This window comes from Poecile atricapillus, chromosome 2 (assembly GCF_030490865.1).
Source record: "Poecile atricapillus isolate bPoeAtr1 chromosome 2, bPoeAtr1.hap1, whole genome shotgun sequence".
Taxonomy (NCBI): Eukaryota; Metazoa; Chordata; class Aves; order Passeriformes; family Paridae; genus Poecile; species Poecile atricapillus.
The window spans coordinates 48810022-48832710 of record NC_081250.1 but is presented as its reverse complement, the minus strand read 5'-3'; the positions used below and the strand labels follow the sequence as shown (position 1 = coordinate 48832710).

At 40.4% G+C, this 22689-nt stretch overlaps 1 protein-coding gene across 29 annotated transcripts in view; it reads left to right on the top strand.

The window, feature by feature from the left end:
* Positions 1 to 22689, top strand: part of ARPP21 (cAMP regulated phosphoprotein 21) — a 290359-nt gene that overhangs the window by 148394 nt on the left and 119276 nt on the right. For 27 of the 29 annotated variants that reach the window (XM_058830258.1, XM_058830264.1, XM_058830267.1 and 24 more), the window contains one exon: positions 659 to 820. The gene's annotated coding sequence lies outside the window, so the exon portion shown is untranslated. Of the gene's footprint in view, positions 1 to 658; positions 821 to 2876; positions 3280 to 3308; positions 3803 to 22689 lie in introns of those variants that run through there. The other 2 variants (XM_058830259.1, XM_058830260.1) reach the window with 2 other exon arrangements.

Sequence of the window (22689 nt, the reverse complement as noted above, 5' to 3'; positions counted from 1 at the left end):
CTAGAAAGCACGTGCTGCTCTTTAATTAGTTAGATGTTTTGCTTAAGAAAGTACTTGGTGAAATAGGTCTTGTGTCTCTTTTTCTTTCCCCCATTACCCTTGAAATTTGGTCACAGACAGAAAAAAGTGTCAGAGGTCTGAAGAGTTGATCAAGTTCTGTTTCTGCTTAAAAACACAGCTTCTGCCAACCTTCATGAAGATTAAATGGACAATTATCCCTGTCCATGTTTACAGATCAGGACAGGCAGCAGCAAGTCATTGCCGTGGTTTGCCACCTCTTCAATATTATGATCGTGCTATGATTGTGATTTTTCTTTCTACAAAGAAAAGTCCTGAAGAAAAGGATGTAGGCTTCATATTCTGTCAGATTCGTATCTGACTGAGAAGGTCTGAGGTGACTTCTTAACAAAGGAAGGCAATTTCACTTATTTACACATGCTGTGTCTGATGCTACTCAACATTCTGAGTTGAAAACTACATTACATGATACTGAAGCAATACTGGTTTTTTGGGGTTTTTTCCTGATTATTTCCACTGGTATTGATGTAGCTGGTATCTTTTAGCATTTGGTAACTTGCTCCAGGCACATCCAGCCTCATAGGAGAGGGTGGAATGAACTGCCAGACTACAGCTTGGATTAATTTTTATCTTTTTACAGATCTGACGTACAGTTTTGGCTCTTCCCACTCTGAAGACACTCCAGTATCTCAACAGTGGGAGACAAGCTGTGGACACGTGGCTGTTTTACATGTTCATTGTGTCTAGTGACTGCAGCAAGGTTCTGAAACATTCACTGTTCTCATCCCCTTCCCTTCTGGAGGTGAGTTTCAAGGCATTTATTGAAGGCATGAGTGAGTACTGCTTTTGTGTCCTGGTGCAGTGTGCATTCTTTCCCTCCTCTGGGTACCCTGCTTGGGAGTAAAGGAATGATGGGCAGCAGCCATATGAGGCCCTTTCCATTTCACTGTATGTTCAGAATAGTTTTGATAACCATCTTGGAAAATTGACTTTGGTCCATTGTTGAGATGGCTGCAACATCAAATGGAAAAAACCAAAGAACTGGTCCTTTCCCTGTCACCAGGTGTAGCACACGAGTGCCACTTATAGCCTCTCTGCTGGTCTTTTTGCTGTCAGATGGAACCTGTAGCACAGTGTGGGAATATGTTAAAGAATGAAATTAAAAGGAGATGAAGCTACATGCGACCATCCTAGGGGGAAACCACATCAGGAGGTACATTAGCAGAACAGGTTTTGGTGTGCCTGGCTGAATGCCTCTGATCACTTGAAGCATGTACCAAGAGCCAGCTAATGCACACCCTGTTGTGGTTCATAACTCACTGTATTCTTCCAGTCTGATTCTGTTCAGCAGTCCCCAGTAAAAGCAGGTTTGCTTCTGAGGGGAAATAGGGGTTCCAGGGGTGCAAGGATAATACCTACTGAAGCAAACATTTCCCTGCAACTCTCTCCCAGCCTTCTGTATATTTGTCCATATTTACGGGTACACAAGTTCTGCTGCATTCATTAATTGTGGCAAACTGTCTTCTCTAACTGGCAAGCTCATCATGAAAGGAGTGCATTTTTAACTGTGTATTTTAATAAGAATTGTCTGTCTGTGGGAGTTGGGTTACTTGTACCACCGCAGACAGAAATGATCTCTATATTTCATAGGACCTTGGTGCTTTGTATTTATTGACTGTTTATTTTTCATCCATAGGATTACTAATTGCAGCTAGTACCAGACGCTTCTGTCTCCTTTCAGGTTATTGTAGTAGAGGGCATTGTACCAGATGCATGGTTATTCACAGACATGCATTTCCAGCAGCTGAATTGCTGGATCTGCTCTAAATGATCTATGGCAATTACATTTGGCGTTGTACTGCTATAATTTTACTGCATATTAATAGCCACCTAGCAAAGAGGTAAATGCCCTTTTCTCGGCTGGGTGCAGAATGAATGCCTGGATGTATTCAATTGGGTAAAATGAGGCCTGGGTTTTAAATGCATAGCAGAGCGGTTTTATGTATCGGAAACGCGTGTGCTGGTGAATTGCCTGTTTCCCTGCCTTGATGGTGAGCAGCAAGGCTCCGAGGGAAATATCATCAAGCCAGATCCCAGATAGAGACATGCTGGGCAGGGGAGGGGGAAGGGGATCATGTGCCCCATTTTTAGTGGTTCATCTGCTACCACCCAAAATCTGCTGCAGTCTTTTTTTTTTTTTTTTTTTTTTTACCCCTTTCTGCAGCTCGGCTGATCACCCTGAAGCCTGTCAGGTTTCACCACCAAAAACAATAATTAAAACCACCCTCCCTAGACCGTTCATTTAAAGATGTCCTCTGGAGTCAAGGCCCATTTCCTTCCCTGTATATTTTTCTTGGGGGTCGTGTGTCGAGGGCGACAGGGAGTGGGTGGGAGCAAATAACAAGGAATCGGAGGGGATTAACGAGCTTTTTCCTTATTAGCCCCGCTCGGGTGCTTTGTCTCTGCTCCTGGCTGAGGATGGGCTGACGGGGAGGGCTTGAGGGACGGGGGTGGGAAACAATGTGACTGGAGGGCCCGGCGTGCGGGCAGCCACAGGCACGCGGGCGGGCGGGCACACAGACAGACAGACAGACAGACAGACAGAGACAGGCCCCCCCCCCAGACAGACACCGGCCCGTCCGGCCCCCTCCGGGCGGAGCGCGGGTCTGGCTGGGGTGCGGGCGGGCAGCGCAATGGCGCGGGGGGCAGCGCGGCAGCCGGGGGAGCGGCAGCCGGAGCGGCGGCGCTGAGCGCAGCGAGCGCGGAGCCGGCGAGCGGCGGAGCCGGAGCGCGGCGCTGCCTGCGGACCGGGGCGCACCACGCTGCGTGGGCGGGGAGAGAGAGAAAGGCAGAGGGAGAGACTCGCAGACAGACAGTACAGCCCGGGAGCGCGGCAGATAAAGGACGGAGGACAGGGAGAGAGGAGCGAGCCAGAAGGGGATCCAGGCGGGCGGCGAGAGCGGACGGGCAGAGGCGGGCGGAGCGGCGGACCGGGCCGGGACAGGACAGGACAGGAGGCGGCCGGCGGGTCGGGCGGTGCCGCCGCGGCCACCGCGCCCGGGCAGCACCGCGGCGCGGCGGCGGATCTCCTCCCGCGGCGGAGGCGGAGGAAGAGACCATGTCTTTCAGGAAGACAGTCACTGTACTGTAACAGCAGCGTATCCGCAGCAAAATAAACAAACCGGCCAACCAAAAATACCAAACAAACAAAAATAGCCCGAGCCGCCAAGACGCTGGGGGCAGATCCCGTTTGCAGGCAAGGTAAAAAAAAAAAAAAAAAAAAAAAAAAGAAAAAAAAGAAAAAAAAAAAAAAAAAGAAGGAACGAAAAAAAACCAAAAACAAAACCCAAGGAAGCCAAAGCAGAATCTGTCGACATTTGCGTGGCGTGATGTTCTTTGTTGTCGCGATTTTTTTTCTTGTCTATTTTTTTTTTTTCTTCTAGCATGTGTTTTCTGTCATTTCGTTGGAGTCATTCGCCCCATCCCCCCCCACCCCTCCCCGTGATCTTTTAATTTTTGAGGTCAGGGCGTCTGGAGCATGTGGAGCGGAGAGAGGGGGAAACAGGAGCTGTGTATGGAGCTGGGGCTTGCCTTTATTGCGTGCGATGGGCAATTATTAATAGCGGCTGCAGGATTCCGGCTCTAAGATGTGGTATTTACTAGAGGGGGAGGGAAAAGGAAAGGAAAAAAGGGTGTCGCTCGTAGCGCGGCGGGGCAGGATGCTGTCGGTGCTGGAGCCTCGCACGGGACTGCGGAGCGGCAGCGTAGCGGTGGTGACAGCCAGGTAGGGCGGGAAGGGCTCGGCACGGAGGGCGGCGGCTTCCCAAAGTTTCGGCCGCCCTTCGGTCATCGCCAGAGGCGCTGCTGGCGGGAGCAGAGGCGGGTCGGGGTCGGGCGCGGAGGTGAGGTGGCCGGTGGCCGGGAGCCGGGCTGGGGCGGGGGAGACGAGCCCCAGGGAGTGGGTTAGCGGGGGGAGATCGCCCTCCTCCTAGCCCTCGTTTTCGCAAAAATGGATCAAACTCTTAAGAAAATCTCAACTTTTACTCGCCGCTTTGTGAATAGCATCGCGGGATCCGCTTTCAAAGCCCTGTTTGCTGGAGGGCAAGCCTGGGCTGCTTGGACTGGCATTGTTCTTAAGGGTGGCGATGTCAGGGCAACAGATTTATCTGATGCTTCCTTAGCATCTCTTTTTGCATGCGGTGGAGGAGGATCACAGTCCAGGAGTTACGGCCGTGTTGTAAGGTGTCCTGTTTTCACAAAAAAGCAGTTCATGTTTCTCCGCTTGGTGTATTCTGCCTACTTGTCTGTGCGTCTCAAACGATATCGCTTGTAAATCTAACCCGACGTGCTCATCTAGCGCAGCCATTGCGCAGCCTTGTTTAATTGCTGTTATTTATTTTGCCTTCATTTACCGTGTCAGCCAGCGGGGGGAACACGCTCAGATTCCGGGTGCATTTTTACGCGCTAGGTGTGTCTCTGCGCTTCCAGGTGTGTGTGGTTTTGCTTAAAACTCATCCCGCCGCCGTGTGACATCGCTGTAAATGTGCCGGGAGGGGAAACAAAAGCATTAGAGAGCGACACAAGTGTCTGTGCATCACCTGTTTGACTTCTCTGCCATTGCAATGCTGAGCCAGATGCATGCCCGGTGCGCGTTCTTCTAAATGGCATACGCACATTTTAGGCAAGTACAAAGCAATTGAAGCTGAGGGTGATGGGGAGGGGGGGTAAAAGAACCCAACCAAACCAAAACCGTACTGTAAACCGATCTGCAACTTTTCAGTCGCATAATTTAACCGCACGCTGGTTTTGTTTTAGCAGTCTTCGTCACGGATCGAGGCAAGTTTGTGTGCACAATTGGGCTTGCAAATTGCTAATCTCGCACTGACTTTGCCTCTCAGTTCCCAGCTGGGAATGGTTACCTTGAGAGCTGTGCTATCAGCACTGTCAGAGCATGCTCCGGTGGGGAGATCGGGTGTGTTCTATTTTTAATACTATTTAATGAAGATGCTTCTCACTCTGCAATATACGAAGCATAATGGAAGAGCAGAGCGATGATTGGTTATGGATACTGGAAAAGGAAAAATGCAAAGGTAAAAACGGAAATCCCTCAAATATTTCTATTACATTAATGAAAGAAAATGCAGCTGTGCCAGAAAGGTGATTGATTAGCTCATTTTAAGCCGAAGAGTTTTGTGGTGTCTAGAATGCATTTCTTTTTTAAAGTTTTTTTTAAAAAGTTGCACGGAGCAAACCAGATAGATTATTTTGTGCTATTGGTAAGTCTTGTTCTATGTGGGCATGCTTAAGTTGAAGAATATGCCTTTTTTGTTTTTTTAATGCTGTGGAGTAGCACTAAGGAACATCTTAAATATTTTTTTTTCTTGTGATAATCAATTTTAATGATTTGCTCTATTTACATGCTTATTGGTAGCCTCCTGAAGCGGTAGTTCTGAGTTTTTAGTCCTTGCAGTTAAAAGTTAATTCAGTTGATATTAAAAATCATTGTTGCGTGCAATGCTCACAGGATGCAAGCGGCTGTAAATCTCTTGTGAAGTGTAAAGGAAAATACCTATAGATAGCTACAGTGTATGCCACTTGGTGAGATACATGGAGCTACTTTTGAAAAGTGCCCTGTTATGTTCAGTGTACTTGTAGTCAGAAATGTGCTTATTAGGTATTTGAAAGAATCCACACACTTAGAATTGTGTAGAAAAACTTGCCTTGATTAAAGATGTCTTCTGTAAATCAACTGTATTTTCTCTCTGTTGTCTGCAGTTTTACAGGATGGTGGTCTAAGAAACAGCTGAGTACCCCTCCTGCAAAATCCTTTTTCAAGCAATTATTTCTTTCTGCTATGTAGTAGTCATTTTGACTGCCCCAGGGCTAAGTGTGCAAGTGAGGATTGCTCAGACAAGTCTTGCACCACATTGTACCCATGAAGGAAAAATTGCATAATGGTGATAGAGGAAATGTTAACAGATTTTTAACACTGGTGTAATTATAGTTCTCAGAAAGGGAGAAAACAATGCAAAAGTAACTTTGAAACTTCATTCTGTTGGAGTAAAACTGTGGGCCAAATCATGTTTTCCTGATGGTGCTGCTTTTCCTGTGGGCTTTACTGGGGTTATTTGCATGATTACAATAACTGGACTTGGCCTGAGAAATGACTGTTATTAAACAGAATTTCAGGGAGTACATACAAGAAACCTAAGAAGTTTTAAAATCTGCTGCGCTCTTCCTCCCACATTATGATTTTGAATAACTAACTTTGAACTTGGAATGAATAGGGGGGAAAACAAGTGTACTAATTCTAGGATGGCTCACTTACGGTCTGTCTTGCGTCCTGTAGGCATTGGTCTCGCTGCAGTCAGTGAGAGCTTTCAGATTGGCTCCATGGTTTAATCAGTGCTAAAGACAGACACCGGGACAAATTTTCAGCAGCTGTAAATTGATGTAGTTTCATTGGTCTTAAGAACAATGTAGACTTACACCAGCTGATGATAACACCTCTCTGCTTATAACATACAAGATCCGTAACTTGCGTTGAATGGTATTACCAGTTTCGAAGGCATTAAATTCAGAGTAGGAAAATTATTTTGGCAGATTGGCAAAGCCTTGTTTATAGGGACTACTCACAAATGAGCGGCTTAATGCAGTGAGTGCTCCCAGCTTAATTTCCTTGATAAGTGTTAAAGACAGTTTGTAACTTACATGATTATTTAAAGGAAATGCTATTTCTGTTAAGTAATCTCTTTTCAAAAATACCATTAAAGATTGGCCAGTTGAGAAGTAATGTAACTACCATGCAATAAACTTGCAGAATCCATTTGTCCCCTGCTTATTCATTTATTAGATTTGAAGTTCTGTATTAATGTTCTCAGCAGGTAGTAAGTCAAGCAAATGGGTCCCTTTTTCTTCTAGAAGATTGAAACATTCATCAAACAAGTAATACATGGCAAAGACTCTGTGCATTCCAATGGAGAGCACTTGGTTCTGAAGATTTAAAATACTGTGTATGAGTATCTGTGTGGTAACATGCATTTCTAGAATACTTTCTATTTTGATGACAAACTGCAATCCAGGTAAGTTAGATTTTCCCTAATTGAGGCTGGGTGAATTGAATTGCAGATAAATTATGCAAACCATGTGAGGTCATGCATCTAGTTTTTGACAGTCATCAAGTGAGACCTATTCTGGTCTCCAGGCTTATAACTGGGTCACCCCGGCTTATGAGTTTCCCTGATTAATTGCTGGTGTTTGTTTTGTTTTCTAATTTTTCCACTTGATACGTGAAATGCTGACTTTCAGAAACATGTAGATGTAAATAAGTTTACATGTTTGTTTGTCACTATCAAAGTTTTTTTTTATTTTTACACAGTAATTTAATGGTATGCCCTTCTAACAGGGAATTAACTTCAGAACAAGTGCAAATAATGACTCATCTTTGGTTTGGTTTCTGTTTTTTCAATAAATTAAACCTGTGTATAAATTCATGTAGACATGCTACTTACTGTTCGCGGACGGACTATGTTTTTCTTGGGGTCTTTCTTAAGGAGGCTAAAATCCAAATCAGAACAACAGCCACTATGGCTTGCATGAGTATGCTGGTGTTCTCACACAGACACAGAGTTCAGTAGAGAAATGAAAAAGACATTACACCATAAAACTACAATACTTTCAGTTTTAGTTAAAACTGTATTATATATATATTTTTTTTAAGTAAATAATATCTACAATGGATTCTTGCCAAGTCCTCATTTGTCACTGAAGGTCCAGACTGCTTAGTTGTAGGACTTTACAGCTGCTTAGATGTTTGAAGTGACTAGTTTTTAGGCGTCATGTTTTCTCATATGTTGGTTTTACAATAGGCAAGCTGGATGATTGAATTTAATTTCCTTAGCTTATGTTAGTTTATGAGACCACATAAATAATCTGTATTAACACTTAATGGGTGTCATAGACAGTCCAAAGTCACAAATTGGATTGATTCCAGGGGAGGAGCACTGGAGCTCTCTGTCACCTTTAGTGAAAATACCCCAAGCAAACATTTCCATTATGTCCTGTCACAGCTGCCCTCTTCCGCCTGGTAGTAATGTTGCTGCTATTTACTACTTCTTCCTTTTTCATTGTTGTAGTTTCCAGGCTTTCAGGTAACCCAGCATCATCTTTTTGGTTCCTTGGAAAAAGTTGTTGTGGAAAAGGTCTCCTTTCATTCAAATATACAATTTTTAGTCTCATAGTGGGAATCTTTAAACCGTGTTTGAACATTCTAGAGTCCTAAACAGGTAATGAGCTGTTATATGAAAAGGATACATCACTTTTTTTGGCCTTTTTTGCCCTGGCTATTACACGTAAATTCCCTGTTACTGAGAGGGAAAAGAAGACTAAATACAGAGAGAAAAACATAAGCAAGAAGTAAAAAAAAATTGCTTTTTTACAAAAGTGAGTTCATGATGGCTGTTTAGATGAACTAATTGCAGCTGTGGTAAACATGGTCAAAAGAAATATTAAATAGGTTGTTTGGTTAGTGCAGAAGGGAGATGTGAAGTGCGAGAGAGCGATAATGTCATATATCATGACTAAGCTGAAATGCAGAGGGCATAGTTAGGCAGTGACAGCTGGGAATTTGAGATTTATGATTTGGATATCCAATGACTTTATGAAGCAGGGGTTCAGAGTACTTTCTAGTTACTAGCAATGTATGGAGGCACTAACCATGTAAGGCTGTTTTTAGGGCAGACATTCACATAGCATATGCCGAAGTATGTAAGGTGAGAAGTGCATTTTTATAAGCGAAAGAAAATTTTCACAGGGAAATTGGGACACTTACGGGTGTCAGGTCAGATGTCTGACCTTGATCTTTTAAGGCCAAGAGTCACAGATAACAAAGTGTAGTACCATGAGAAAGCAAAGTCCTATAAAAGTGTTTTTATAATTTAATGCTTTCTGCTATATTCATAATTTAGTATTGAACAATCCTATGACTTATTTATGAGCTGTTTATGCAGTGCCTGTGTTAAAATTCTAGAACCTAAGTAACGACTTCCAACTGATAAAACTTCCTTTTCCAAAATTGGGTGCCTTCAAGTCAAAGGAATGCTTAAATGGTTGGCAGGATGGTGTGACAAAAAAATAGGAATTAAGAAAAACCCCAACAAATACTCCCACACCCCCTCCCCCACAAATAAATGCTTTGGTTTTTGATTTCTCAAAGTTTTGTCTTCTGTTTTCAATTTATGCTAAAACATAAAAAGTAAATATATACAAATCACCTCCTTTCAAGCTTCTGTTTATCCCAGTTTTTACAGCCATGCAGCAGTGATTTTTACTGGATTCATAAAATCATCAGAGTCAGTTTTATGTTCTAGGATTTGAACTCTGTCATCAAAAGCATGCCTGAACAGCTAATAATTTCGTGAGTAATGAATCCTGTTGCAGTATTTGTATTCTTATTGCCTCATGAGTTGAAGTCTTCCTGTGCCTTCAATACAGAAAGCATTTTGTAAATTTTCATTATTAAATATCAGTTAGATTGTACTGCTTTTCTTCACAGGGAGTGCATGCGTCTTGGGTTTGGTGATCTGCAGAGCTTCTTGTGGTGTAATGCTTTTGTTTTACTGTGAAGAAAGTTGTCTCTGTTCCTGCGTGAAGAGGGATTGCAAGGCTTCTCAGTAGAAGAAGATAAACTGCAGTGATTAGAAGCATTTTATGAATACAATTAAATTATTGTTAATTAGCATGAAGTGTTCAACTATATATTTGATTCAATGGGAAGTTTTACTGGGGAGCAAACTTCAGTGGTGTTGATCCTCGCATGTGAAGTAGGTACAGCATGAAGTTCTTCTGAAGAATGTGCCTACTTTGTGCTTTTTGGGCGTTTGTGCCATTGAACTTTATTTGAATTGCCTGAAAGTAAACCATAAATCGCGGTGGTACAAACTATACCTTGAGGTTTTTCCATTTTCAAGTGACTGTTCTGTTTCTAAACACATTGCCATTGGCATAACATTTAGAACAGTTTCAATGAGGCTGCTTAATGCGTTATAAAGTATTTGTCACGGAGTCAGAAATGTTTATGGTGTCATAAAAGCTTTAAGGGAAACACATCAAATAAATTGGTCCACTCTAAAGGCTCACTACAGATCTTAATGTAAGCCTGGGAAAAGTCTGATAGCTTTATAATTTGTGTACTTTAAAAACCTTGAAATCTGAAGTGAGAAGGTCTGACTTTCATGCTTTCAGGTTCTGTTCCTTTAGGAAAAAGTCAGGGCTTTCTTCGACAAAACGAAAAAAAAAAAAGAAATTCTGTACACTGATGTATAAGGAAAGCCTAATGAGTGACTTAGGGTGTCTTAAAGTGCCGTATTTCATAATGCATAGTAGTGTTTGCAAATGGAAACACTAATGAAACTGTATTTGATCCAGGTATGATTTTTGGGGAAGCTTTAACTCATCAAAAATGAGCATAAGTTGGAAAATACAATGTATTTGCTAGCTTTGTGTGTCTCAAAATGCTTTTCCACTATGGTGTGGCAGTCAGTTCTGCAGCTGAGCAGCAAAATGGAGTGAACTCCAGTGACAGGAGCTATGGCAAGCAGCATAAGAATCCTGTTAGATACAGAAGACAATGAATTATTACTGAGGGATCATGCAACTTTTGTTTAATCTATGTACTCTTGAAAATGATTGCATTTGAAAGAAGTCCTTGAATGACCTGCTTCTTAAAGTAGCGCTCCCAAAATTGGAGGCTGAGATAAGGGAGTGGTGGGGTAAGGGCATAGTGGAGGATTAGTGCTAGTAGTACTGCTTGTGATGTGAAATCAGGTTAAGGGGCTTCAGAAGTAGGAGGACAGCAAAGGGAAGCAGAACTTTCAGGAGCTATTCTCTGAAGATTAAATAATTGGAATTTTGAAAAATGCAGAGAAAATATATAGGTGTACAACCTCTTTTCAGTATCATTTGTTTTCTGATTTAAAAAAGAAATACAATTAGTTATGCATGCCTGTGATGCCTGTCTTTTCATGGAGGATCAGGACAAAATTACTACTGTGCCATCACACCTAATCTCACTAAATCTGAGGTTACAGGGGTTGTAAATGATCTACATCTTCTGATTATTGCTGTTGCAGAATTGCTCCTCTCTGCCACCTATCTGGCAGGAGAGAAAGGAAGATAACAAAATTGTTGCCAAGGTCTCAGGGCAGCTCCACGGCAGCGTGGGCTAAAATGGGACTTCTTAGCTTGGCTTAATGTCAGTGTAAGAAACTGGTGGGTGAGTCTTGGGGAGACATGCAAGATCCTGGATTCTCTGGTCTGTAGCCAATTCTTCTATGAAAATAAATTGGTTTCTATCCTCGGTACCTCTTCTCTTGGCATGGCAGTACCTCATAAGTCAGTCAGGTATTTGCTGGAATAGTGTCATTTACCCTGTGACTACATAAATCCCCACCTTTCCATAAAGGGCTTTCTATTAATGGGGAAGGATTGGTAGGAAGGAGCAAATTGAGACACAAATCTTGATGCAGCGTTTTAGCTGTGGTTCTGCTGCCGGTAGCCCTGTAGGCATGGTCGTGTGGCTGTGGTTCCACAGACACCCTGTCCACTCGTTCTTTTGTCGTGACGGTTTCCGCAATGCGGGAGGAAGATGCGGCAGGCACCTACCTCTTTCAAAGCCCACGTATTTCTTTGATGTGTTTGTTACTCCTCAGGGTTTTTTCTCTTTTCAGGAAGTAGACCAGAGAACATAATTTGTACTCACAAAGGCTAATTACAATTTTTCCTCTACAAATAATTTCTTCGAGAGCTGTGTGTTCAAAGAACTGCTGCTATTTTCTGCCCTACAGTCGTGCTCAATGTCCAGGCAGCGAGTGCCGAAATGTAGATTCTTTTGGCGCCCATTCCTGTTTGTGTTTGTTTGACAACATACGCTTGCGTCACGTCTTTATTAATGTTGTCAGGCATGTCAAAGCCATCTGTAATAAAACTGCATCAACAGAAGAGCACGTCAGAAAATGTAGCAGTAAAATAGCGGCACTTCTTAACAAAACTTTTTTATTGATTAAACAGCACAATTTCAATATGTGGAAAAATGAAATCAGTTCTAATTATTTCAGGACTTTGAGAGCAACTCCAGTAAGCCCCGAGTCTTTGGCTTGCCTCTAAAATGACAGCAGACTGAGCTTTAGTGGTATATTACAAGAAAATTCTATGGCATGGGAATGTGTTTGCTCGGTTTGCATTGACTGAGATCATAACAAAAGAGGAGCACAAGTGAGCCATGTATTTCTGGTGTGTAGTTGAATATTCTCCTGGAATCTGTCAGTTATTACCCCTACTCAGCAGTTGGAATGAGGCTGGCATATGATGTAACACACCAGTGGTCCTCAGAACATCAGCTGCATGTACAAGCAATTTCAATGTCTATTCACTGCCAGACAGATGATTTCAATAAAAGGAGTTCAGGGGCTCCATTCTTGACCCAAGATGGTTTATTTTGGGACCAAGAACTTGATGCACTATTGTATTATAAAATTGGAAAAATGGAGATAATTTCAAGTATTTTTGCCACCTCAGCAGAGAAAATAAAAAATACGGAGGGGAGCTAACATTGTATTCCTTTGTCAAAGTTGAATGTGTGAAAGTATGAAAGCATACTGAAGTTTGGAGACTTACCTAGGTGTAACATAAACAGGGGATTTCCTTAAAAATCAGTCCATAGCCTTGATTTGAAGCTTGCTGAAAGTGCAGGAGTATAAATATTGGAGGAATTCACCACAGTTCCAATATAAACTCTTTTCTTGTTCTGCTTCTTGATACATCAATTTCAGGCAGTCGCTGGCATGGATGTCTCTGTCTCTTTTTTTTGGCTGTTTCAACACTTTCATCAGTTGTCTCTATTCTACTCCATATATTGTCTGGCCACTCTTCATACTGAGCCTTTGCTTTTTTTTTTTTTTTTTCTAAGTTGTACCCCTTATACAAACTTCACTTTGTTAAACTGACCCTTCTGGTTTTTCTTGGGTTTTTATCATTTGCTCACGTTTTCCAGCTTTTTTTTCTTGCCTTTTTCTATGTCAGTTACTTGCCCTGTTTGAAAGATTTGAAACCTTTAATAGTCGTAAAGTACTGCAATTTTTAAAATAGCCATTCTTGGTAGATTTTTGGCCATTTAGTTTACAATAAACATATATAAAGCATACTGTCATTATTCAGATTATGCCAGTTCCCGGATCTCTTGGACTTTGTTCTGGTATCTCTTCAGGAGAAAGAGCCAACAGATCTGGTTGCATTTGTGAAATGAAAAGTTTTATGATGAAAGCCAGAAGACCCTGTGCTTTTGAACTTCATGTATGGAGCTCCTGTTGGTATATCTGCATCCATCTGGGGCCTCCATCCAATTCAGTAAGCTCCATAGAATTGTGTGTGTGTTTTTCATGCTTCTGGAAAATGTTGTGTCCTGTACTCTACATCTATTTATTTAGACTATTTTGGTTTTCTGGGATTAGTATTTACAATAAATTTTTGTCAGTTGCCTAGAAAATAAACTGTAATGGAAATGACCCAGATGAAATACCTCTGACAGTGTTTTTGTTGTCAAAGACTTAGGACTTCTGTCTATGTTGTGAGCACCATAGCACCTAAAACATCATGCTGATGTAGTTTACTGTGTTACTGGGTTGTACAATGAAAAAAAGGGGGAAATGACTGGAGTTCTTACATATGGAGAATTATTTTGTATTTAATGTCTGTGCACTTGTTGAATAAGCTTGGAAACTGCACCAAAAGCTGAAGGTCGTCTATTCTCCTTGTACCTCTTGATTATCATGATGGCATAGCCACAGATCCTGGTCAAAACTGGAAGAAACTGATGGAAAGATTGTTACCAACAGAGGTAACTAGCTGTCCACATTTGAGGACCTATACTAAATACATAACGCATATATATTTTTGTGAAATGCATATATCGTAGCTTCTTCTGAAGACGGAAATAAAGGAACTATTGGCTGGAATTTCTCACTGTCGTGTTTGAAGGAATATGGTTTGCTGCCATCATCTGAAAGCTGAAATTTATTTTCTCCTGTATTTTATTACTTTTTTTTCCTTGTTGTTGAGATACAGCAGGACAATTGCCTGTATTCAGCTGCCAATTATGGATTTAATTCAGTTATTTGTTTTTCAGTAATCTGATTGCCATTAGTGCCTAGTTCACTAATTGCTCACTGTACTCTCAGTTTATTATGAAAGTAACATTCTGAAAGGAAACCTAATAAATGATGGCAGCAGTCTCTGAACAGATGATGTATAGTAGTTATGAACTGATTTTTTGTTTCTTTTAGTGGGTTAATTTTCAGACTGGTGGACAGTCAACTCAGCTACCTCATGTAGCATGAATCTCTTGCCATTTAAACAAAAAATTCTGTTGTGTGGAGTCATAAAAAATGTCCTGGAGACATTTTTTAGAGTGATGTCATGTTAATAAGCGATTTATTCCACAAATAATGGTGTCTATGCTTTTCTCAGTGTCCTTGGTGGGAATTTAATTCTCAAATTCAAATGTTTGCCAAGGAGATGATTTGTGACTTTTAAAAGCATGTTCTTCAGCCCAGTAGAATGACTGTAGATGCAGCATGCAGTCTTGACCACCTCCACTCTTGTGCTCACTAGTGTCAGTGAAGCAGAACTTTATTATTGAAAACTTTTTTTGCTGGCCTTTCTGTAAAATCAAGAAATGGAAAAACAACAACAACAACAAGAAGTAAATTCTCAAGCTTAAGATGAGGAGGGTGACACTGGGCTACTGCTGATGCCTGGCTGTGAAGTGTATGCATGTGGAAATGGGCTGGGAGCAGTCATGGGCCACTGGAGACCTGTTCTTCTCAGCCCTGCATGGGCTATAGGTGATGGATGTGATGGTCATATAATGCTTGTTTATTTCAAGAAGCAAAAAGAAACTCTTTTATAAACTGGCTCACTAGTCTGCCAAGAGAGGATGTGTTCACTGAGTCCCAAGTGGAAAAACAGGGTTGCTGCCTTTGGAAGTATTTTGTGGTAGTGTCAGTGAAATACTCTGACATGTTTGGTGGGGTTTTGTTTGGTTTAATTTCAGGAAGGGAGAGATTTTCAGTACTTCCAAATGGCTGTCTGAGGTTATTTGGATAATTTAAGGTTATCCTTTTCCAGTGAAGGCTTTTAATAATCTTTGTCTTTAAAAGGTTTCTTTCTCATAGTGTGAATAGCTACAAATTCAAGGGCTACAGATAGTGTAAGTTGATGACTTGTACGGCATACTAATGTCCTCACAAAAAACAGCACCTTTCCCCAAAAATAAATTTTCCAATAGGAAAAAAGCAGATAAATGGGGATGTTGTGAGTGAGTAGCATGAAGCTTTTCCAAGAGAGTGGTCTGCCATGAGACAGTAAGTTGGAGAAATATACGAGAACAATGAAAATTCTTATTGTTCAAGATTTGGTTTTGTTTGTTTTTGTTTTCTTCCAAACTTAGTCCAGCACTCCAGCGTTGAATTTCCCTTCCTCACATTCAGCTTTAAAATGCACGGATGTCCCTTTGGAGGGAGAATAGGCAGCCAGCCATCTCATCACTGTGAAACTTTGTAAGAAAGATTAATATAGGCAATGAATAGAAGAAGAAAACTGTACAAGAGGAACTGCTTTTAAACAAAAGATACACTTTTGTCATCATTTGCACTGCTCAATGAAAACTAAGCTGTCCAACCTTTAACTGTGGTGACCCAAAATATGTCTGTACAGTATGGTGGCAGCTGGTAGGCAGTGGAGATAAAACCCATGGTATAAATGAATAGTCCCAGCAGTGCTTTGGAAAGAACTGGGAGTGAATTCTAAGTTGGGTAATGAAAGCAGACTTGAGGTGAAATTGCACTGCTTGCCCTTCCTGGTCACCACATTCAGCTTGCAGTGATACCCTGTAACATCCTGCAGCGGATGTTACCCACCCAGAGAAATGCTCCTTCTTGTGAGACATGAAAAGATGGTCTGAGGAGTGTAGCCACTGCTAATCAGACTAGTAAAAGAAATGTGAAAAATAGCAGTCCACTTTCAGTACTGCATTTGTCGTAAATAGATAAAATGCCATCACTTTACTGTTTAGATGCTGATGTGGTTACCTGTTTTTCCCCATCTTTATGGTCAGTTTTATGATGCAGGCTTCCACACTGCTTATTTCTTAGTTCATTTCTCTTAGGAGATAGTGAATCTGAGCCATTATTATAAATGGCTTGTAAGTGCTGTTTCAGTCTAGTTAGATTTATAACAAAATGGATCCTATAGACAGAGTTTTGCATAAATGAAAGCATTTGTCTTGCTCTTTCACTTTCCTACCTACTATCTTGTAGTAGTAGTTTCTGAAGCAATTTAATCTAGAGTCTGCAGTTAATTCTAATATGCTTCAGGAGGTCATATGAAAGAAGCATAGAAAGTTTTTCCTGGTTATTACTCCTGTTAAAAATGCTGATGCTCAAGGTTTCTTATTACGTGCCCTGCATCTTTATCTATATAGTCAAAATAATTTTTTAAAATGTCCTTCAGTTTTGTTAGTGGCTCATTTTCATGCACAAGCATTCACTGCCTGCCACAAAAGTGTCTGTTACAAAGGGGGCACTGGAGAATGGAAGATGCTGGAGAATGCCATGTATCTGGGAAAGGGGGTGCTGCTTACCAATCTAGCTCTTGTTCTGACCAACTTCATTGCTTATTTAACCCCTGTATTCCTCAGTGTCCTCACCTGGAAGGAACACTTTTTGTATTTCCACTCCCTTGAATGTTGGGGTTTTTTTGCCCCCATTAATTAGAGATGATGGCATTTTAGAGCCTTTTATTATAAAGAGGCACAATAGGGATATTCACTTTGCCTCTGCTGGGCTTATATTGGCATATGCAATCACAATATAATGCCTTCACAAGTTAGCTCAGTCACAGGTATTTGTGTGCAGTCCTGCAATCTGCAGCAAATTTGAGGACCCTCACTTTCCTTTGGCTGCAGTTACTCTCTGCTGTCACCCTTGGGTATTACAGTCGTTACTCGTTATTTTCCAGACAAATAATGGGGTAGTATGTTACTATTTCAATAGGTGATAACATTGAAGAATTTAAACAGGTACAAATAAATATAATTTGAAAAATAAAATCCCAACCATGTGAAAATTTAAGAATTTTAGTACTTGAGACAGAGCTTGAAAGAATTAATAGATTTCTTTCAGCTGGTTTATTTTATATTTCAAGTCTAGAGGCATGCACTTATATATGTATCTATATCAAAGGTTAGCTCTAGCCAGGATAGATTTAAAGTAAAAAGCAGAAAGGACAACACCCACCATTGTTTGAACCTGATGATAAGTGCAAGTAATTAGAACACATCCAAAACCACCAGATTTAAGTACTGCAGACAGCTGTCACTTATGTAGGCAGCTTTTTATTTTGAAGGTGAAAGTTCAGTAGACAAAACATTTTCAGGGGGAAGTTTTTGAAAAAGTTCAAAGTAGATAGGACCTGTTTTCTTCTAGGCATGTGAATCCCCCCCTAGTGCCTTAATTTTTGTCTTGTATAGAATGTATAAATGTATCCCCTTTTAGTACGTAATTATAATTTATAATCCCCTGTGCTAAGTTCCATTCAATCTTTAAAAACCACTAGCTCTTCTGATACAGTTGTAATTCCAAACTAATTGGTATTGAAATTGGAGTCTTTAATTATCTATTTTATTTTTGGTATGTAAATATTCTTAACAACAGCTTTTTTGAATATCATGAAAATGTATATTTTAATGATTGTGTAGGCATGTATCAGAATTTAATTGCCTTCTGCATCTGTGTGTGGATTTTGTAACTTTTAAGACTATTACTTTGCATTAGGTGCTATTATTTTTCACTTGACAGGGTTTTCCAGGAGGCTGGAATACAGGACTAACTTAAAACTGGGTGTTGTCTGGTTTGCTGGGCTCTGTGCATGTGAGAGATCCTGGCTTTTGCCTTTAAACCTTGCACTGGCTTCCACTGTGGCATCACAGTTTCACTCTTGGATTTTGCCTGAACATCACTGAAGTTTTGTGACTGAAACAACCAGTTTTTCATGTCACTGATTTGCACATGTAGCTTTGCTTAAATCAGTGGCTTTTAGGTAGAAATTTAATTTTGCTTTCTCCTTACTAAAGTTTTTCTACAGCTGCTATAACTGTTTTTTCTACAACTGCTCCGTGCTGTAAGTTTCAGGCTTTTTTACAATCTTTCTCAGTGCTGCTCTGGGTTCATTTTGAGGGGTACCTGTATAACAGGTACCCTCCTTTGTGCCAGAGTTTGCATCCAGTTTCCCTGCCCAGCCAAGGAGGTACCAGCCATGGGTGAATGGCTGGGACAAGTGTGTTAATTGTTTCTTCAGTTTTGTACTCAGCATAAAAGAAGGGTTTAATTTATAACAGCAGTTGTCCTTTTTCTTTTCCAGTTGCCCTGGAGCACTGTGCTTCTCTGATCTCCAAATTTTCCCATACTACTGGAAACCTTATGGTTTCTTCTAGCTGCAGCTAGCTCCAGCCAGTCTTTCTCTTTCTTGTTTTCAGTAATGCCCTGTTTCTCTGTTCCTGAGTCCCTTTGAATTTTTCTGATACTTTTGATATCATGTGATTACCCATTTCTCATACCTTTGTGAACCAGGGAACATCCCTATCCCTGTTCTGTGTTCCCTGTCTGCACAAGAGCAGCTTTCTGGTTATGCAGAGTTCTTTGTTCACATCTTTAGTAGTTTCTTATGTTGTCAAAAATGTGCAATGCATTTTGAATTTTGAAAAAAACAGATTGGCTAGAGGCATAAATTTCAAAGCTAGATTTGTTAATAAAATAAGCCTATGGCAGCAGTAAAACATTAATGTATTTAGCATTAATTTGCTAAATTAAGAATTCCTGATAAAACCTATTACATCAGCTAGAAGAGCTGAAAGACAATATTTTCCTACGATGGTGAAGTATAGATTGAGCTACAGACTGTTGTGTGGATTTCTGATTGTCTGACAAGAACATATATCCATTGTCTGAGCAATTGAAAGTCAACATGCATTCAGTAAATTTATACGTAGAGTGTGTCAGAAGCATAAACAGTCTTCCATGTGTGCCACTATCAGTCAGCACAAGTGTTTCTTTGGGACTTCATGCTGCAAAAATATTTCATTCCGATCTGTTAAAACAGTTGTGAATGTTTAAGTGTTAAATTACATGTGTTTGTCAGTGCTTAGTGGATGTCACTACCCATTTGCCCCAGTAGTATGATCGTCAGCTGACCTTAGCTTCCACAAAACCATGTGAAAATAGATGCAACTGCAATCTAAGCAAAAATAGTTTTACCATGTTTTACTCATACCCAGGTTTCTTGTATGGTTACACAAGTTTGTTTACACAAGTAAGCTTAGCTGTACTTTCCTGTAATTAAATTTTTGCATTCTCTGAGGTCGTGACTAGGAAAACAGAGCAGAGAGAAGGAAACCATAAAAATTTTTAGGGTGGATTTAACCAAGTAATGTAATAGCATTTCTGTTTCTTAAAAAATGTGTATGCATCAATTTGCACACATGAAATGATGGCATTTACAAAAAAAAAAAAAACAACCCCCTAAAAATGAGTGTTGAAATACCACTTTTCATTTAAAAAGAAAGCCCCATCAGGTTCTTTTGTTTCTTTATTTTCTAAAGATAGTCAAAGGCTCCAAATTGTCAAGTAAACATTCAGTGATTTCACAAAGCTGGTACTGTTAGAAGTGTCCACATTTTGGGAGAGAGAGAGAGATATGTAATTTTTATGGTACGTCTTTGTGATCCAGCCTCCCTAAGAGACAGTTGATAGATGGAAAAGTACCTGACTCCCTTCAGTTCCTGCAGAATCTCCTAAATTATCAAGAAAACAAAAATGTGATGGTTGTAAGGTTTTCTTACTGGCCTCAGTTCACATCTGGAACCTATAATCTGTAATATAGGAGCACACCCAGAAACAATGAAAGAAAACTCCAACCTGAGATAGTCTCCTGGGAGGTAATTTTGAGTTTGGAACATGCTCAGAGAAGTGCTTGGCAGAAGAACTGAGGACCATTGAAAGAAATTTTATGTTGTGTCTCCTGAAGCAGAAATAAATTTAATGTACTTAAATTATCCCTTCAGACCTCAAGATCTATATTACTATATAATTCTTTCTGGTGGTTTTTTTTTGGGTTTTTTTTTCTTCTTCCCTGTTGTGAATTGCCAGAGATTCTAGCTAAGTATATGAAATTTGTTCTTGTACTGCTTCACATGCTTGGACTGATACAACTATTTACCATATGAAGTCTACAAGCCTTTTTCATAAGGGATTATAAAAACTGAATAAGTGATTGTATAGGACAATTATGGAGATATTTTTGCTTTGAGAATATTCAAAAAAGCTGTTAAAATGCTTCATCATATTTTGGCTAGTTTTATCAGGTCACTCATGCAAAATCTTCAGTGTTTGTATTTAAATGAGAAGAGCTTTGATTTCAGTAGAAGAAGGCAGAGCATTTTCAGAATAGAAGGAGGTAAGCTGATCTCGAGGCCCCTAATACAATGTGTGTAATACATGGATGGAATTACAACCCGCAGCCGCACAGGACTGTGGAGTGGGCGGGTTGCATCAGTAGCTTTGCCAATCACAGCTTCAGCTGGAATACTGTTAATTCTGTTGTGGCAAGGAGTCAGTGCAGTCTGATATTTGCATGTTACAAGATACTAAGTGTTCGCATACCGAGGAAATTACTTCCACTGAAATTGAAACAGGTTTCTCCCTTTGCATTTGAGCCCTTGGCAATCCCCAAAAAAAGTGACTATCCAGAAGTTTAACACTTGGGATATCTTTTTTGACAGCTCAGAGGATAATAGTGAGACATGTTGATAATGAATGGAAGGGAAAGAATATCCTCTAGAGGACGTCTTCTAGCAGCTTGTTCTTTACCAATGGCATGCAAGTTGTTTTGCAGTGCTCTGTGAATGATGCTTGGACAGCCAAGTGTATAGTCATTTTCCAGGGATTAGCCTATTAGTTGCTACGAAGCTAGTGGTGGTACTTGCCAAAAACAGGGGAACTGACTCTTTTAATTATCCCTGCTCTTTGACTTCATGCTTTGAAAGTTTTTTATGCTGAAAAGCCTCTTGAGGAGGAAAACAAGTGTTACAAATTGTTTTAAAATACTGATTCTAGCTTCCCTTATGAAATATCCATAAGAGTTATGTTTTGCAGTTGTGCAGTTTGCAGTAAGAGCCAACTCTTCCCTTCTTAGTCCCACACACTGAGGAAAGGGTCCTTTACATTGAACAGGCATAGGTGGGAGGCAGATTGAGAAATTCAGGCAGAGAATTCATGCAGCCAAACAGGGCATGGGAAACACGCCTTTGTATCATCAGGGTTTTATTGTCTCAAGAAGGTAAGTCACATTCTTCCTATCAGTGAGTGAGAAAGCATTTCCCACTGAATGCATGCCTCCAGTTTGATACGGTTATTAGGATATCAATACCTTTGTTACAATATTGGTAAAGCTGAACATAGTTCCTTGATTTTTGAAAGTTACAGGATTAAGAATGCCTTTCAAATGCCTGTTTTACTTTGTGTTTTCTTTCCTGGTTTGTGTTTTTAATACTGCCCAGTATTCTTGCCAGTACTCTTAGTTCTCTATAGCATGAGCATTTTTAGGCAGCCATGTAAATAGCAAACTAATGTGTCCTTTTTATGCATGTGCAATGTACTGGAATGTCAACATACTTAATTTCTTAGGCTGTCCTAAATATGAAAATATATACCTATATGCCAGAGCCTTCAAAACAGTAATATTCTTGTCATGCTCTGATTGTAGCTATACATGAGAGATGAAAGTTTTTTGGGTAGACAAGATAGACAAGAATCAGGCCAGTCCAGGTAAAGTACAGAAATTCTCATTGTGACCTTCTGGTCTCAACAAAATGGAGTGTAGAGCAGAATTGCACAGAACAAACAGAATATTTACAGGTATTGGACTTCTCTTTCACAGTTGGTTTTAAAGCCATTGTTGAAGAGATCCATCATTAACTTTCTTTTGCTACAGCTATTCTTTCTTTGATTTTATAGAATTGGTGACAAGCCTCTTGCAGCAAAGGAAGCTCGATTCTGTAAATACTTTTAGTTAGGTAGAACTATTTGGGGACATGTTGCTTTCTAGAAGTAGAAGTTTTATTAGTCAAAGGGAGTGTGTTTCAGAGAGATGGTGTTTTTGGTAGAGTAGGATGTCTGGAGCAGGTTTCACTCAGCTGGCACTCAAACAAGTCCTACCCCATTGTTCCATTCTGAGTTGTCAAGCCACCAGTATGAATGCTGGAGGCTGCTTGTCTGTCTCAATATTCTTCTATCCTGTCAGTGCCTTGGTATTTTGATTTTGTGAGGTCTTATGTTTCCCAGAACGAAGATTTCCAAGAAACAAGAAAGACCCTCTGTTGAACCTAGCAGTTGAAATTTGGACAGTTCTAGCAGATAAAACCGTTTAGGAGACCATTAGTCTTTCAAATTCTAACCTTTGGTTGAATAACAAAAAAATCAACATTAGACACAAGATAATATATGACAATTACAGCTAGCAGCCTTTGCACCTGTTTTTGGCATACAAATATAAACAGCCTCAGAT